The sequence below is a fragment of the Zalophus californianus genome, chromosome 2 (assembly GCF_009762305.2).
Source record: "Zalophus californianus isolate mZalCal1 chromosome 2, mZalCal1.pri.v2, whole genome shotgun sequence".
In the NCBI taxonomy this organism is placed as follows: domain Eukaryota; kingdom Metazoa; phylum Chordata; class Mammalia; order Carnivora; family Otariidae; genus Zalophus; species Zalophus californianus.
In genome coordinates, this window is record NC_045596.1 from 33963137 (window position 1) to 33980901 (window position 17765).

General features: G+C 41.8%; 1 protein-coding gene across 19 annotated transcripts in view; it reads right to left on the bottom strand.

Moving 5' to 3' along the window:
* APBB2 (amyloid beta precursor protein binding family B member 2) overlaps positions 1-17765 on the bottom strand; it is a 356077-nt gene that overhangs the window by 287476 nt on the left and 50836 nt on the right. The window contains exon 2 of one of the 19 annotated variants that reach the window (XM_027599380.2): positions 5424-5553. The exons of 16 other annotated variants lie outside the window; for them this stretch is intronic. The gene's annotated coding sequence lies outside the window, so the exon portion shown is untranslated. Of the gene's footprint in view, positions 1-858; positions 1015-5423; positions 5554-17765 lie in introns of those variants that run through there. 2 more of the 19 variants (XM_027599384.2, XM_027599382.2) reach the window with 2 other exon arrangements.

Sequence of the window (17765 nt, forward strand, 5' to 3'; positions counted from 1 at the left end):
GTTACTTATGGTCTCACAAGAGCCCAGCCCTAGTGAACACTTGACCCACTCCATTTTTGACACTCTTGGCATCCCAGAAAACACAAAACACAGTGGTGGAATCTTAACACTGGAGGACTTGGCAATCCATCATTCCAGGAATCCCAAAACTCCCTCAGGTTACAAATGAAGACCCTGGATGCCCAGAGAGTTTCAGTATCTTTCCTGAGGCCACACAGCAGGGATGAGAGGATCGGGCATAAAGGTCCAGATCGCCTGCCTCCACTCGGACCCAGCACTCTTTCCACCACGACGATGCCTCGGCACGCGCTTTTTGAAATACAAGTCTGCAGGAAACACGCACACATTAAATTCATACCAGCAAAACCAGAAGAACAAGACAGACATTTGTTCCACCAAAAATGAAATGCACGCAGGAAAACAACAACAACAAAAAAAACCACCAAAGGCTCAACTGCGGGCTAAAAAAGATGTGGTGGCTGTGCCCAGAGCACGTTCAATCTGAGAAACAATGGTCGCACTGTGCTCAGGCAGCAGGTGTCCTGACCAGAAACTGCCGATCACACCAAAAGCTTGCTGGTCCTACTACATACCCACGGCTCAAAGCAGGACAAAAGGTTTTCAATGAGATAATATGACACTTGCACTGAGCCACCTGTAAGAGACAAGAAGGACGCCCGCTCACCCCACCAGTTGGAAACAAGTGATTTATGGCATCAGGTCCCAGCCTCTTCCTGACCAGATGACCCAAAGCTTAAGGAGGAGACATTAGTGGTTTCAAAAAATTAAGTAAACAACAGTCGCTGAGAAATAACATAACATAATCCTAATACTTCCTATCTTATGTCTGATACAAACCTCAGAGAGGGAGCAAGATTTTTCTCTTTTCTGCTCAGTTATTTGAAATACCGCTCACCTCCACTTCTTTCTTAGCATCCACCTATGGTAGTATCCCCGCCACCCCAATCAGAAACCGAAGAGTCGAACACAAGGTGGACAGTCTGAAAAGCCAGGGGAGAGAAGAGGACAGATGGCAAAATGCAAACTCAGAAACGCTCCCTGAAAAGCCTGTATGGATCCAGCACACTGCTCGTCAGCCTGCCCTACTGTGCAGCAGGACAACAAAGCCATGGGTTGTGAAGCTGCGAATAAAACAAGCCGCATCGAGGGATGATGTGATCTCGCTTTGTAAGAGCCAGAACAAACACAATAGCTTGTCCCGCCTCATTTGAGAAGCCAGGCATCCGGCGAAAAAAAAGAAAATGCAGGGGTTTTTGTTTTTGTTTTTGTTTTTCCACGCAAAACTGCTCCTCAATTCCCTACCATATATTTCCATGGCTGGATCCTGGAGGAAACACAATACTGGCAGTTTATTTATTCCCCTCGATGCTCTGTTCTAATACTAAAGGTCAATGTCCACAGTGGGCAAAGAGAATTCGATTTGTGTTGCCATGTCACAATGAAATCAAAGCTTTGGGGTATTGTTCAACTCTTTAAAGTTATTTGTGTGTGTGTGTGTGTGTGTGTGTGTGTGTGTGTGTGTGTTTAATTTGTTAAGATAATTATTCTTTTTTTTTAAGGTTTTTATTTATTTATTTGACAGAGAGAGAGAGACAGCAAGAGCAGGAACACAAGCAGGGGGAGTGGGAGAGGGAGAAGCAGGCTTCCCACTGAGCAGGGAGCCTGATGTGGGACCCGATCCCAGGACCCTGGGATCATGACCTGAGCTGAAGGCAGACGCTTAACGACTGAGCCAACCAGGCGCCCCTTATTTTATTTTTTTTTAAGATTTTACTTATTTTTTGACAGAGCCAACGAGAGAGGGAACACAAGCAGGGGGAGTGGTAGAGGGAGAAGCAGGCTCCCCGCCAAGCAGGGAGCCCGACGTGGGGCTCGATCCCAGGACCCTGGGATCATGACCTGAGCAAAAGGCAGACGCTTAACGACTGAGCCACCCAGGCGTCCCTCTTTAAAGTTATTTGTAAGGTAATGATGGTTAAGTTCAAATTTAGTGGTCTGGGAGAACCAACTCTCACCCACTAATCAAATCGGATAAAATCTTGCTGGAGCCACCAAATGATCTTTCTCAACAGAGACGAAACATAAATTAGAATTAGATCAGATTCATTGATTCTGAAGTCCTTTCTTAGAACCTTGGCTGTGTGTTGCTTGGTCTTTAGCTTCAGTGAATGCCTTTGGCAAAACGTGCACCCAGATGTTTGCCACCATTTGAGACTCTTAAATGTTTGGTTGGTGTTTTATTTTTTCTATCCTAATATCACAGGGAAGGTTTCTCCTTCTTGAGCCAGAGTCCAGAAATATCAGCCAAGCCAATTCAACACTTCAGAAATTTCTACCTCGGGGCACCTGGGTGGCTCAGTCATTGAGCATCTGCCTTAGGCTCAGGTCATGATCCCAGGGTCCTGGGATCGAGCCCCACATCGGGCTCCCTGCTCCGCGGGAAGCCTGCTTCTCCCTCTCCCGCTCCCCCTGCTTGTGTTCCTGCTCTCGTTGTCTCTGTCAAAAAATAAATAAACTCTTAAAAGAAAGAAAGAAAGAAAGAAATTTCTATCTCAAAATGACCAGGAGGACTAGGCAAAAATACACTGGAGAACATTCCTCCCACCACTTTGGAAATTTTATTTTAAAGACTGATTGACTTGAGAGAGAGAGAAAGAGAGGAACGGAGAGGGACAAGCAGACTCTGCACTGAGCTCAGAGCCCGACATGGGGTTCAATCCCAGGACCCTGAGATCACGACCCAAGCCAAAACCAAGAGTCAGATGCTTAACCGACTGAGCCATCCAGGCGCCCCTGGAAATTTGACTTTAAAAACTTAGATTCATAGTATTAATAAATTTACACCTTAAAATGTTTGGGAGAAAAGAATACAGCATTAAAATTGTTGTTTTTTTTTTCCTAAAAAGAATGTATCATGGGCACCCATCACAGGCAACTTAGAAGAATCTATTATGAATAATCCAAACTGGCACCCAACAAAGATTGTGGCTGATGGGGAAGACAGTAGGTAATTCGGAAAAGGTTTCATAAGGTAACTTCCCCTGTCATGCTCTCAAGTAGAGAGGGTTTTAACTCGGGGAGCAAAGAGGGGGAATTTATGCTTATTAATGTTTTAAAGGCTGTTCTGGAAAGAACAGGGGATGAAGAAATGAGCAGATTTAGAGCTTGTAGTCCTAGCTCTGCTACTTAGGACCTGAGGCTTTCTGGGATAACTAATTTATTCTCTTTAACCTTCGTTCCATCATGTGTGAAACTGCAGTGATACTATCAGCCAACTTCCTGGGATTTCCAACTGATAAAACCAAATATGAAAGCATTATAGAAATTTTAACACTATGTGTTCATTCAACAAATATTTACTAAGAAACTGCAATGCTGCCAGACAAGGCACTGAGGACCCAACCACGGACGAGAGACCCAGTCCTTCCTGCAAGGACTTAGGTTAAGGAATGCACTGTGATGTGTGTGAGGCACAGGGAACTATGGGAACATGTAGATGGCCTCTAATCCAAATACCAGACAAATACCAGGTATTGTTACCTTTACGAGTTTTCTTTTCTTTTTTTAAGATTTCATTTATTTAGGGGCACCTGGGTGGCTCAGTTGGGTTAAACGTCTGCCTTTGGCTCAGGTCATGATTCCAGGGTCCTGGGATCGAGCCCCACATCGGGCTCTCTGCTCGGCGGGGAGCTTGCTTCTCCCTCTCCCTTTGCTGCTCCCCCTGCTTGTGTTCTCTGTCTTGCTATCTCTCTCTGTCAAATAAAAAAATCTTTTTTTTTTAAAGGTTTTTATTCATCTGACAGAGAGAGAGAGAGCACAAGTAGGCAGAGCGGCAGGCAGAGGCTCCCCACTGAGCAGGGAGCCTGATGTGGGGCTTGATCCCAGGACCCCAGGATCATGACCCGAGCCGAAGGCAGATGCTTAACCGACTGAGCCACCCAGGCACCCCAAATAAATAAAAATCTTTAAAAAAAGATTTAAGCACTGACCAAAATTTCCACCCTGATAAAGCTGACATTTCAGTCCTTCCTCATTCACATGAAATGTAAAATATAGGAACTAAATCGAGGAAGCAGCAAGGCTAATTCTGCTGCAACACAGGGATTCTTGTAACCAAAAGACCTCCACACAAAAGTTAAAAGGAATATTCTAACTGATCTAGATACAGTAAACATCTTCCTTCTTCTTTTAATCTCCAGACCACGTTTTACAATATACCATATAATTTACTGCCATTATATGAACTGCACTGTTAGGTGTGAGGGACTACAATCTGTGTGTGCTGGCCTGTGTGTGAGCACTCTCCCTACACTGTCCCTGTCCTCTCACCCGCCCCCCCCCCACCCCAGGAAAAAGAACACTCACTGGAATCCATCCAACAACAACCCCGGTTTTAACAAGGGGAATATAGGTTATTTTAGAAGCATTTCCTGGAGCAGTCATTTTTTAAAGAATAAAAAAAGTGGAATTATTTATTTTAGAAACTAAACTGAAGTTCAATTTTAACATGCCAAATGTCTGCCTTAGCAAAGTTTCTTTTTTAAATCTGTTTCATTACAAAAATAAATAAAAAGGGCCTGAGAACTAGGCTGTCCAGGACACTGTCAACTCAACTGCCTAAAAATTCAGTATAGGACAGTGGGGAAGGTGACGAGGAAAGAGGGGAAGGGAGGCAGTAAAGATCCACACACTGACCAGGATTAATAACCTGAAAGCTCACATACTCGACAAACGGGAAGAGCCAATGTTCAAAATATGGGTTAGCAAGGAAGAAAGTAAATATCCAAATAAAAATGACCAAAATGATACACAACTCCAGAGGAAGGCTTCCTAAACCTGGAGTTCGTACAAAAAAAATACAAAGTCCAAAAGCGCAAGTACCCTGACATACATACCAGGTCTGGGGGGAGTGTCTGGGCAATCTTAGGTTTTTTAAAACTATTCCTACATGGATGTTTGATGCACAGTCATAATTGGGAACCACTGGTTTTACTCTACTGCTTATAGAAAATGGTACTGGAATACTTTTTTTTAAAAGATTTTATTTATTTTAGAGAGAGAGAGAGAGAAAGAGAATGTGCACGTGGTGGGGAGGGGCAGAGGGAGAAGAGAGTCTCAAGCAGACTGCACGCTCAGCGTGGAGCCCAACATGGGGCTCGATCCCACAACCCTGAGATCACGACCTGCACCGAAACCGAGACTCAGACCAAGAGTCAGATGCTTAACCTACTGCGCCACCAGGCGCCTCTGGAATACTTTCATCATAATAATGCGTAACTGTTTTGCTAAGTGCTTTCCATGAATCCTCACATTCATCCTGAAGTAGGAACTATTATTATATGCCTATTTTTAAATAGGGAAATTTGAGGCATAAAGAAGTCAAGTAACTTGACCGATGTTACCTGGCTTTTCAATCAAAGACCTGGGATTTTTCACCCCGTCGGCCCCGTATTTTCTCAGCATCTGGTGAACGTCAGCAAGCCAAGTCTCTTTTCCACTCTGTAGTCTCAGGATGTCCTATGACTACCTCATCTGTAATGGAATGTAAGCATTACAGTTTTCCACACAGAGCTTAAAACCCAAAATTCAGTAATACATTCTGTATTTAAGATAATGTTCTGAAAATCATGTATAACGTAGGGTCTATTTAGAGCATTGGGAGGTATCTGGTCAGGTCTGCAGTTATTTTAATTACCTTCCAACCGGACCAGAGATGAGTAGAAGGTGTGCTTCTGATCTTAGGGAACGTATGTTCCTGCATCAACACAAGACTTTACCTAGAAAGAAGCTGGACACAGTGAAGTCCAGCTCTTTAGGAATTACTGCCTCCTCACAACTTCAGGCTTTCATTCGTGTTACTCCATCTGCCCAGACTGCCCCGCCCTCCCACTCAGATGTGCCAAAGGTTCATCCTCTGAAGCCCAGCCCAGATATGACCTCCTTCTTGAAGTCTTCTTGGATGCCCTGGCAGAATAATTATTGATGCTTGGTGATTGTCAATGCTTCCCCCTATCACACAGAGCAGGTTGACACTTAACTTCAGGAATACATTGGCCTTATCTCATCAGGGTCCTGCAACATCTCACCTCCTCACCCTTTAGTCTCAGGTGGCCCAAAGTCTTCCTGGTTCTTCCCCCACCTCTCTCAAGGCTCTTTCTCAGGTTCCTCCCAAGACTCCCTTCTGCATGATCACGAGAATACCAATGGTGTTCATAAAGGCTTCATCCTGACTCCTCATACTTCACACAAATCTTCTGGTGACTTCAACCACATTGCCAGGCCCAGCTACCGGGTATTCTGATGACTCCCATATACCCATGCAGTACATCCCCCGTTCATTCATCAAACATTCATTGAGACATACACTATGCCAAGTACACACGACGCTCTGTCTCCAGGCCAGACCTCCCCCTTGACCACTCCATGTGCAACCTACCTGTATCACCACTCCTGGATGCCCATGCCAGTAATACTCTAACCCCAAATGGCAACCATACTAAGAGGCACATTTCTTCACATTTTCAAACAGGTAATATTGAGATGTGTCTTTTAAAAATGGCATCTTAAAAAATTCTGGCAATAGGGGTGGGTGCCTGGCTGGCTCAGTCCGTGGAGCATACAACTCTTGATCTTGGGGTTATAAATTTAAGCCCCACCTTGTGTGTTAGGTGTTAGAGACTACTGAAAAATATTGGCAATGTTTTTCCTAAAATGTTTTACACATAGTATAAAGGTGGTTCTTACAAACAATGGCATCTTATAATGAACTGCAAAAATTATCTTAATGTATTTCCCTTCCATTGTTCTACAACAGTGCTGTTTACCAGAACTTTTCTTCAATGATGGAATTGTTATTCAACACAGTAATAGCCACTAGCCACATATGCCCTGAAGTGTGTCTAGTAGACTGAGGACAATTTTTTATTTTTAATTTTTAAATTTTAAAAAACTTTTAATTTTATTTCATTTTAATCTACATGTTTATCAATTTCTTCATCACTCCTTTTTGCATCTCAGCCCTTCCTCCCAGAACCACTTTCTTCTTCCTGAAGTATTTTCTTTAAGAAGTTTCTTAATAAAGGTCTGCTGTGGCAAGATTTAGATTTTTGGAAAGCATATTTTGCCTTTTTCTTGAATGACAGTTTTGCTGATATACAATCAGCAGTATTTTCTTTTAGTATTTTGAAGGTATTTTTCCAGCCTCAATCACTGCTGTTGAGAAGTCAGCTCTTTATTCCCTTGATGAACAATCAGCCTTTTCTTTCTGGGTGTTCTTAAGATCATCTTTCTTATTTCGGTGTATTGAAGTTTTCCTATTTGTAGACATGGATTTCATTTTATTTATCCTTATTAGTTTATGTTGTGCTTCCCTTATCTGTCCATTAATTACTTGAATTTAAGGAACACTGGTCATTTATGTCCTTCATAAACTCTCTCTGGATATGATACACTAGATCTTCAAATATAACTTCCCTCCATTTGTTCTATTACCTTTCTGGGGCTCTGAACAGATCTCCTTACAGCCTTTCCACCCTTCAACTACGCTTTCATGTTCTTCTTCTCATTTCTATGTTACATTCTGGTTAATTCCTTCAAGCTTTTTTTTCTAGCTCATTACTCCTTCAGCTGTTTCTAATTACTGAAGTATTATTTCAACAGTTACAATTTTTTCCTTAGGTGTTGTTTTTGTTTGTATTTTTCCAAATCTGCCTGGTCAATTTTCTTTTCAGCAACAACAAAAATACCTAGATTTATACTGCTCTTGTACACAATCTTTCACCCCATCCCACCCCATTTTATTGAGATATAATTGACATATAACACTGTATCAGTTTAAGGTGTTTAAGGTACAACATAATGATTTGATATTTGTATATATTGCAAAATGTTTACTACAATAAGTTTAATTAACATCAATCGCCTCACATAGTTACCACTTTTTTTCTTCTGATAAGAATTTTTTTTTAATATTTTATTTATTTGAGAGAGAGAGAGAAGGCGAGCATGGGGGTGCGGGGAGAGACAGAGGGAGAAGCAGACTCCCCATTGAGCAGGACTCTGGGATCATGACCTAAACCTAAGGCAGAAGGCAGACACTTAACCGACTGAGCCACCCAGGTGCCCCCTGATGAGAACTTTTCAGATCTATTCTCTTAGCAACTTTCAAATATAAAAAACAGTACTGTTAACTCCAGTCACCATGCTATATATTATATCCCCAGAACTTATTTATAACTAGAAGTCTGTACCTTGACCACCTTCCCCATTTCCCCCACCCCTCCCCAATGGCAACCACCAATCTGTTCTGTTTCTATGAGTTTGGGTTTTTTTAGTTCCACATATAAGTGAGATCATACGATATGTCTTTCTGTGACTTATTTCACTTAACATAAAGCCCTCATGGACCATCCAAGTTGTCACAAATGGCAACCTTTCCTTCTTTTTATGGCTACATAATATCCCTGGTCAATTTTTATCTCATGCTCTTTGCACTTATTTGTGATTAACTATTTTATTTCTTAAAACATTTCAAACATTGCTATTTTATATTCCGTATCATAATTTTAATATCTAAAGTTCTCAGGGTTCTAAATGTATTGTTTGTTTGTTTTTGGTGACTCTCACTCTTGGTAGTTTGTTTTCTGGAAGAATTGGAGATCTTTTATTCTGAACTCATATTTGGTTGATCGTAGGAGAATCCTAAGGTCCAAAGAAGGGATGCCTTCATCCAGAAAGGAATTGTATTTGCTTCTGCCAAAAGCCAATGGGCTCTATCTACCCGGGCCACCTTAGGTTCTTTTCGAGGTCCTGGTGGAATGCAGGCTGCTCCCACCTTGCCACTGACCGAAGGCTTGGTCTCCAACCACAGTGTGATATCAGCATTTGCCCTGGTGGCAACCTATCTTTTGTGGTTGTTTATACACAAAGCTCTCAGCTTTGGTTTAATTTTCCCTTTGATGGTTGATCTAATTGAGGTAGGAGATTTTGGAAATGTCTTAGCTTCTGGGATCCCAGAAGTATATTAAAAAATATTTTATCCAGATAACAATGGGGAAGTGTGTTAGAGTATCCAATCCACTATACTGCTAGAAACCTAAGTCCCCTACTAATGATCTTCCCTCAAAGCCTACTTTTTGTCCTTTGTTTTACATTTTGCTCAGTGGCACCATTCACTCTCATCCAAATCTGAAACCCAATATGGCAGGTACCAACGACCCCTCTCTTCCCTCCACTGTCCCATGTGCAACTAGGTACCAAGTTCCAAATTCTTGAGTGATCAAAAATGAGCTTGCATTTATCTTTCTGATTGGCATGGCATCTAGTAGTATAATTTTAATCATCAAAGGACAAGTAAGAAAAAAAAATGAAAATAAATTAAAACCCAAATCATGCATTCCTGCCAAAAGACGGTGCTTTATATGAAGGAAGCTTCGAATACAGGGAAGAAGACAGAGAACTGAGTTTCACACAGATCCCAAAAGAACTAGAACTCGGGCATCAGAACCATAATCACATTTCCAAGGGGAGGTTTAATTTTAGTCAAACAAAATTATCTGTCATGATAAATTAATGTTAATTTACATTTTATTGGTTTTGTAGTTTTGCTTGAATTTACTCTATAAATTTGTCATTGTTTTATAGTTATATAAAGAGCTGAAGCGTAAGGAGTTTATACCTACTTTTATGTTTGAGCATATTTCAACTACTTCATAATAAAAATATGTATGTCAGTACTGTGGATTTGTGAGAAATTATTTCCTCTAAATAAAGAGGTCCATAAATTATTGAGATTTAAGGAACACTGGTTTTTATGTTCTTTGCCACCTTTGATATTCATCATTCTCTCTATAAATGAATACAGAAAAATGGAATACAACAGCATAATCAAGATATCATTTACTAAACTCCAATTTCTCCCCAATGCTCCAGCTGTTGGAATTAGCTTCATGCGGATGAATCTTTTAAGGCAGGATGCTTTGTTTCTTTCCTCCAATAGCGGCAGTTTCTAGGATATAAGACATATGCTCTCCCCAGGTCCTACCACCACCCACTTCTACTCGAATCTATAAAATGGCACAAATGTACCTGGCAACAGCAAATGAAATGTGTCAAACAAAGGACGGTCCTCGCCTTAAGGAAGTCCATTTCCTGATTGAGTTTCAATAACCGGGAATTCGGGTGAGTACTGCATTGTTGTTCTGAATGAGTACAAGAAATTCCCAATCATTTCTTTTTAACTTCAATATTCTTATTCTTTATGGACTGATGGACTCTGGTTCCTTCAGTCTTCATGTACTTCATTTTTAAAAGTCCCTCTTACCAAGATAAAACTTTCTCTCCAACATACTGGCCTGTCAACATCTTCTATTTCTCTTCCCACAGGGTCCGACTCCATCAGAACCACAAGGGAAGTCACTGCATATCCATGTCATCTGTTATTGGACAGAGAACACTGAGGCCCGGAATGTTGAAAAGGCTCTGTTGGGCACAACCCAGAACCTGGGTCTACTCAGTCTTGCCCACCCAGTCCAACTCTGTGGCTCCTCTGACTCATTTTAAACCATAAGTAGCTTGAACTAGGACTTCAAGTTAATGACTTTGGTCACCATTAAATTTTTGTTGTTTTTAAAAAGTCAAAGAATTGGACAGTTTGCTAATAATAGTAATTTCAGGATATCCACACCCGGTATGTGAAGGAACAATTTGAGTTTCAGTAAAAATCTAAAGAAAGTTTCTTAAATTCTGAAACCTAATTCCAGAATTCTTTTTGGAAGTGTTTTTTTTTTTTTTTATTGTTTTCATCTTTGTTTTTTAATCAGAGCACATCAACTCAGGGAGAAAATGAGATTGCCTATTTATTCAAAGAGAGAAACAGAACATTCTACTGCGAGTTTAAAAACAATGCTGTGACTACATGTAACTCTAATTCAGCAGTTCTCACATTCAGATCCAGGTCGGGGCACAAGAATATGCATTTTCTAATTGAATTATAGTTGACACACAATGTTACCTTAGCTTCATGTGTACAACACAGTGATTCGACAACTCTGTACTTGATGCTCTGCTCACAAGTGTAGCTACCGTCTGTCACCACACAATACAATCACAATAGCATTGACTATATTCCCTATGCTGTGTCTTTTATCCCTCTGACTTATTCATTCTATAACTGGAAGCTTCCATCTCCCATGCCCCTTCACCATTTTGCCCATTCTCCCACCCCCCCTCCCCTCTGGGAACCTTCAGTTTGTTCCTTGTATTTATGGGTCTGTTTCTGCTGTTTGTTTATTCATTTGTTTTGATTTTTAGATTACACATACAAATAAAATCACATGGTATTTGTCTTTCTCTGACTTAATACACTTAGCATAATACCTTCTAGGTCCATCCATTTGTTGCAAGAATACACACTTTTTTTAAGATTGATTTATTTATTTGGGGAGGGGAGGGGCAAAGGGAGAGGGAGAGAGAGAGTCTTAAGCAGACTCCACACTGCGCACGAAGCCCTACACAAGGCTCCATCTCACAACACTGAGATCACAACCTGAGCCTGAGCCAAAATCAAGAGCCAGCCGCTTAACCCACTAAGCCACCCAGGCACCCCGCAAGAGTAGACATTTTAAACAAGCACAAGTGATCATAATGTTGATGGTCTGAAGGCCACTGGATGGAAAACACGGATCTATACAATTTAAGTTAACTTTGGTAGTTCTACCTAATCGAGAAAGGGAGGCCAGGAAAGAAAGGAGGCGAAAGCAGAGTAAGAGAAAATCCCAAAGACACAGTACACAGCCGACAGACAGACGTGGTGCTACCCTTCACGCACGTGGAAAAGTGGCTTTCATGGAATAACATTCCTAAACTCTGACCTAATAAATTACGCCGAGGGCTGCTGCAAAGAATGTTTAAAACCAACTCAGAGCAGAAATGGCATTCCCACACAGCCAACAGGTGAAATCAAAGGCTAGTACAGGGTTTGGCAGATTTCAGGCCCTCATGAAATGTTTGTTTAATTAAGAAGCAACTCTGGCTCTAGCTGGAAATCTATTTAACCACAGAAGTGAAATCATAATTAATATGATCACATCTTATTTTCCCCCTGTGTCTGTTTCCTCAGGGCATCCATAATGTCTGAATTGAAAATGGAACAGTAAGTATTATAATAACAACATTTGTTGGAAAGCTCATCCTAATTTTCGTAGTTCATAAATTGATGGATATGTCTTTATTCTTTTCAGATTTTTTCCAAAGGAATCTGAACTTTTAAAATTACATGTGTTATCCACCTTTGACCAAAGAATCCTGGCAAGCAAAATCTTCTCCTGGAAAGGAGAGCTGGGAAAAAAGAAAAGGGAAGAAGAGGAGGAATAATTAATTGAAGGGAAAGAAATCAAGGGTAAAGAAGTCAGGAATTAAATGTAGCTAAAAATACAAGTTGCTACTTCAAGGTCCAGATATGATATCATTTTAACCCCAACAGACTTGTTTAAAAGAAGATGACCAGAGCTCCTGAGTATCCTAGGAGAGGGGACCCCCCGAGCTCTACATATCCACCACCAGTCCAGCTCGCTTGCTCACTTATTCATTCATTCAGTCAGTCAGTCCTTTTTACTTCCTTCATTTCAGGACAACATTTAGCAGTGTTTATTTTATTCCTTATAGTCAAAAGAAAATCCTGATGTTAAATCAGGAAAGAAAACTTGTATTTACAAATTAATGTCTGCTGTGAAGCTGAGTGCGCAGATTTCTTTCACAGATGTGGGGGTGAAGCATTGCAGAAAGTTCACAGGCTTGGGACTCTGAGAGAAATGGGTTCAAATTCTGACTGTGTCACTTACCTGTGTGACCGTGAAACTCATCACTTAACTTTCTGAGTTCGTTTCCTCCTCCATAAAATGGGAACCGTACCATCCCCCTTCTGGGTGCAGTGAGAATTAGAGACAACGTGTCGTAAGGGATCTAACACAGTGCCTCACACACAGCAAGTGGCTGTTCTTACTGTTATTTTGCACTGGCTGCCTCGGCCTGAGGGCCCCACAGTTTTCTGTCCGGGCAGGTGAGTCTGAAGCAAGTGTTCCCCAGGGTATTTTATACCATTTTCCCGGCAGCAAAGAACTCCCACGTGAAGCCCTCCTCAAATGACTATTCAGCACCAGACCCTCGGGAACTGGGTTCTGTTCTCTCTCGAGGACAGAAGAAATGAAAGTCATTCTCCTCAGGCTCTCTCAAAGGGGCCTTCACTTTTTTTATTCTATTGTTTTCACTATAATAAGAGAAGCCAAATAAGTGACTCCCAAATTGTCACTCTTGGAGCGAGCTAATCCCCAACGCTTGAGTAAGTGGGAGAGTGGAAGGCGTAAATAGGAGAGGTGGGGTTGTCAGTGGGCTCTACCCACCTGCACCCACAACTGCTGTGATGCATGATTCCTCTTGAAATCGGGACCCCACCAGGATATGCCAAGAAACAACATAAAGTCCATGGAGAAGAAGCCACTCGTTCTTACCAAATTTCCCCAGCCCTTGGGTAACAGCCCACATGTTCCAAAGCCCTTTTCCATGGCAGTCCTATCTGGGATTAAGAGAGATGGAGAACATGAGGGACAAGGGCACTGACTCCAGAGCCAGGTTGCCTGGGTCCAATACCTGGCTCCATCCCAGCCTAGCTGTGTCACTTTGGACAGGCATGCCAAAGGGGCATAATGATAGCACCTAACTCACAGGGCTGCAGCAAGAATTGAATGGTTTAATATATGTAAAGCACCTACGTAAGCTATTATCATTACTATGAAAGCATTACCTCCGATTACCAAGGCCAAGAACACACTCTCTTCTCAGAAAAGGACTGTTGTATTTCTTCAGAAAGCTACACCCAACTAGAGGTCTCTAAATTGAATTGTATTTTAGATACACGAAAAAGTCATTCTGGTTTGTCTAAAGCAGTGGCTCTAAGCCAGGGTGGCATCAGGAGCACCTGGAAAGCTTTTCCAAAACGTGCATGTCTGGGCAGTGGATCTGGTTTGGAGCCCAGAATGTGTATTCTGACAAAGCAATGTCACTCGAATGCCCACTTGGAGGTGAGAAACACTGGCTGAAAGCAAGTTCCAACTCTACAAGACCAGCCTTTCTTGGCGGGGTGGGGAGAGTTCAGGGGTATTTCAAGGGTAGCACTGCCCACAAAAATGTTTTTGGAACCCGTTTGCTGCTGCTTGAAATTCCTTTAGCAGGAGGTTCCCATTGCGTAAATCAGAAATATATTTTAAACTAGAAAAGGAACCAACATTGGTTGAGCATCTATAGCATGGCAGGCCCCTTACGTACATGTCCCATTCCTCAAGATGGGACACTTGTGGCACTTGTGGCACTTACTGTACAAAGAAGGAAACTGAGGAGCAGGGAGGTTCTGTAGCAGAGCCAAGATTCAACCCCAGCTGGGTCTGCCCACTACACCACACCACCTCCTGGCCTATCAGCTGCACTCAGGAACCCTGGACACAGTTCTAAATCAAGGACAATGAAACAGGACTGGAGGAGGGGCCTCACATACACACCCCAACACACACACACCACACCCCATCCCTAGTTTTTTCAGGTTGTACTGACCCAGGAATAAGCTGAATTTAAAGATGCAAGGAAGGAGTCCTCCACTCACCCCTCGCCTCCTCTTCCAGGAGAAGATTTTAGGGCAAATCTCAAACTCACCAAGTCTTAATGCTACATATGTACAACTGAAAGGTGTTAGCTTTAAATCTCTCTTTTTTCTTCATAGGCAAAGATGAATTACTGGAAATAGCTAAAAATGGGAGAAATTGTCCAATATACCTCAAAATAGCTACAATGAAGCTCAAATAAGATCACAAAATCCACAGTAACATGAGCTAGAACTTATTGAACTTAATGCCAAGAATACATCATCTTCCGACAACCCCTAGAGATTCCCATTTTTCAGATGAGAAAACTGAAGTAGGAAAAAAGTTAAAAAAAAAAAAACTTGTCTGAAAATCGGTTTGTAAATGGAAATTAAAACCCAGGAAAAAATCTAGCCTTTTCAACTCTTAAGTCTAGTACATTATTTTGTCTATAAAATCACTATGTAATCTGTGAAATCTTATAAAGATATTACTTTCCCCCTTATTAGGGAATTTTCATGAACCACCAAGTGCCTCAAAACTGCAGAAAAAGCAAAGGGAGCAGATAATCTATAAACTGGAATCTCATCCCTGGAATAAATAAGAGAAGTTAATCTATTTTCAGCTTAATGAATAGAAAATAAATAGAAGCATCCAAAGAAAATGAAGGCAATCAAGAAACTAAGGAGAAAAACAATAGGCCTGAGGAGAAACAATGCTATTTACTGGGAAACATCAAGGATGAGAACAGGGAAGTGATTCACACAACTGTAAGACAAAGATTCAGGGCCCAAGGCAAGCTGGTTGTAAGGAATGGGGGAGAGCGGGGCAGGCAGGAGACAAGGCTCACAGGTGCTGCCTTCCTGAATCAGAAAGACAAGGGCTGAGGTCACCAAGCCAGAGAAAGGAAATGACCGGAGCCCTGCTGCCTAAGTGATTAGTCAGAGTGTGAGGAACACCACACTTCCTCCCATTTCCCCTCCCTGCAAATGCTAGAGAATTACCAGACATTCCTTCTCAACAGAGGGCATAATTTTTTTAAAACCAGATAGAGTAGACAGAGATTTTCCTCTCCACACTGCATCCCAGTCAGGAATCAGGATGCCAAAGGAGACTTCAGGAAGCCGAACATGGCTGCAGAAATAACCAGCAGTCAGGAGCTGGGATTCCAGATCTGGTTCCACTAATGCCCTGGCTGTGCCACCCTCAGGCAAAGCCCTCAGCAACCAGACCATCAGCAACCAAGTGAACAGCAGACAGGGTGATCTCTAAGAGGCAAATTCTGGTCACTAACTCACTTTCCAGATTACCTTGGTGTCCCTCTCACCTCCCATGGACTATGGTGAGCTCTCCAATGTGCTTCTAACCTGAAGAAAGGGAGGGAGGAAGGAAGAAACTGAAAATGACGAATGTGCTTAAGCTTCAAAAAGCCTCTAAGAACTGGAAATCCAAAATACCAACAAGACTAATGGACCTGGTAAAAATGATATCTACCATTTATTGAGCCATTACTATGTGCCAGGTATGTATCAGCTGATTCAATCCTCACCACAACCCTCTAAGGAAGGCAGGTGAAGTCCAGGTGACACAGCTTGTAGTTAAGCTGGGATTTGAACCTGGCCTCCAGAGCCTGAGCTCCTCATCACTAGACACACAGAAATAACTCAGGAATAAGACAACCCAGCTGATTGTACGATGACTCCTTGCTCTAGAAATCCGATCAACTCAAATTGACAACCTGTATTACAGAATTCTTGCCAGTTTCCCTAGGGAAAAGGAGGTGACCAGTTTTGAACCAGGATCTGACACACAAATAGCTTGAGTGAAAAACCAAGCCCTTCATGGACATTGCTCCTTGATTCTAGAATCTTTCTCCTGGAGAGCACGCCCCAAATCTCTTTCAAAAGTGTAGCATTCCGGGTAGCCACTGACAATGAGGATCCCATCCAAGGAACTCATTTACTCGGAGAGAGTCTGTGGAATCCAGAAATGTTAAATGGGCGACTCCAGGTCATTCAGGTTATTGGAGGGCCAGGGCTAGAATCTGAGCTTCCCAGACCCCAGTTTCATGTTCTTTCAATTCTTTAAAACCAAGACCCATGTCTTAGCCCTTATTTAATTCTATACCTTTTATCACAGAAACTTTCAAACACATAAAAAAAGTAGAAAGTATCAACTATACTTCAATTAAAAAAAGAAAAAACTTAAAATATCAACTATACATCAATAAAAAAATTTTTTTAACTTAAAAATGGAGAATGAACCCCCACACAGCCATCTACCAACTTCAACAATTACGAACTCACAGACAGTCTTGTTTGCTCTCCCATACCCACCCTACTTCCCTTCCCCTCCACTGCCACCCCCAACACCAGGTTGTTTGGAGGTAAATCCCCCGACATCACAGACTTTGATCTGCAGGTATCTCAGTATGGACCTCTTAAAAATAAGGATACTTTAAAACATAAATGCATCAGCTTGATCACACCTATCCAAATGAATCATAATTACTTAACATAATTTATTATGTTAAGTAATTTATTCAATCAATCAGTGCTCACATTTCCCCAACTGTCTGTATCCTTTACAGTTTGTTTGAATCCGAATCCATAGGAAGTCTACATGTTGCAATGGAGTGGTATATTTCTTAATCTCTAGGTCCTCTACTCATCTCAATGTAGTCACTGAAGACACCAGGCCAATTGTCCCCTAGGGTTTCCCATAGTCTGGATTTTGCAGAGTTTTCTTTTGATTTCCCCACAATGCTCTGCCCTGTACCTGACATAAAGGAAGTATGCTGGGACTCACCCATGTGTGTTCCCTCTCTCTCCCTCTCTTTTCCTCCCTCCTTCCTTCTGTTTTAAAAGAATAAATTCCATTTAATTGTTGATTCAATTCAACAACTATCTATGGAATGTCAATAAGGGCAAGGCTGATGGAATACCAAGGTGAATAAGACATGATCCTTATCTCAGGGAAGACACACAATCCAATGAGAGTGATAAACACCAGCTGAGAACTACCTGAGAAGGCTCTAGAAGAATTTCAAGGATGAAGTGGGACCTAAACTAGACTTTGGAAAAATTTGGTTTGGGCCCACACGAAGCAAAAGGCAAC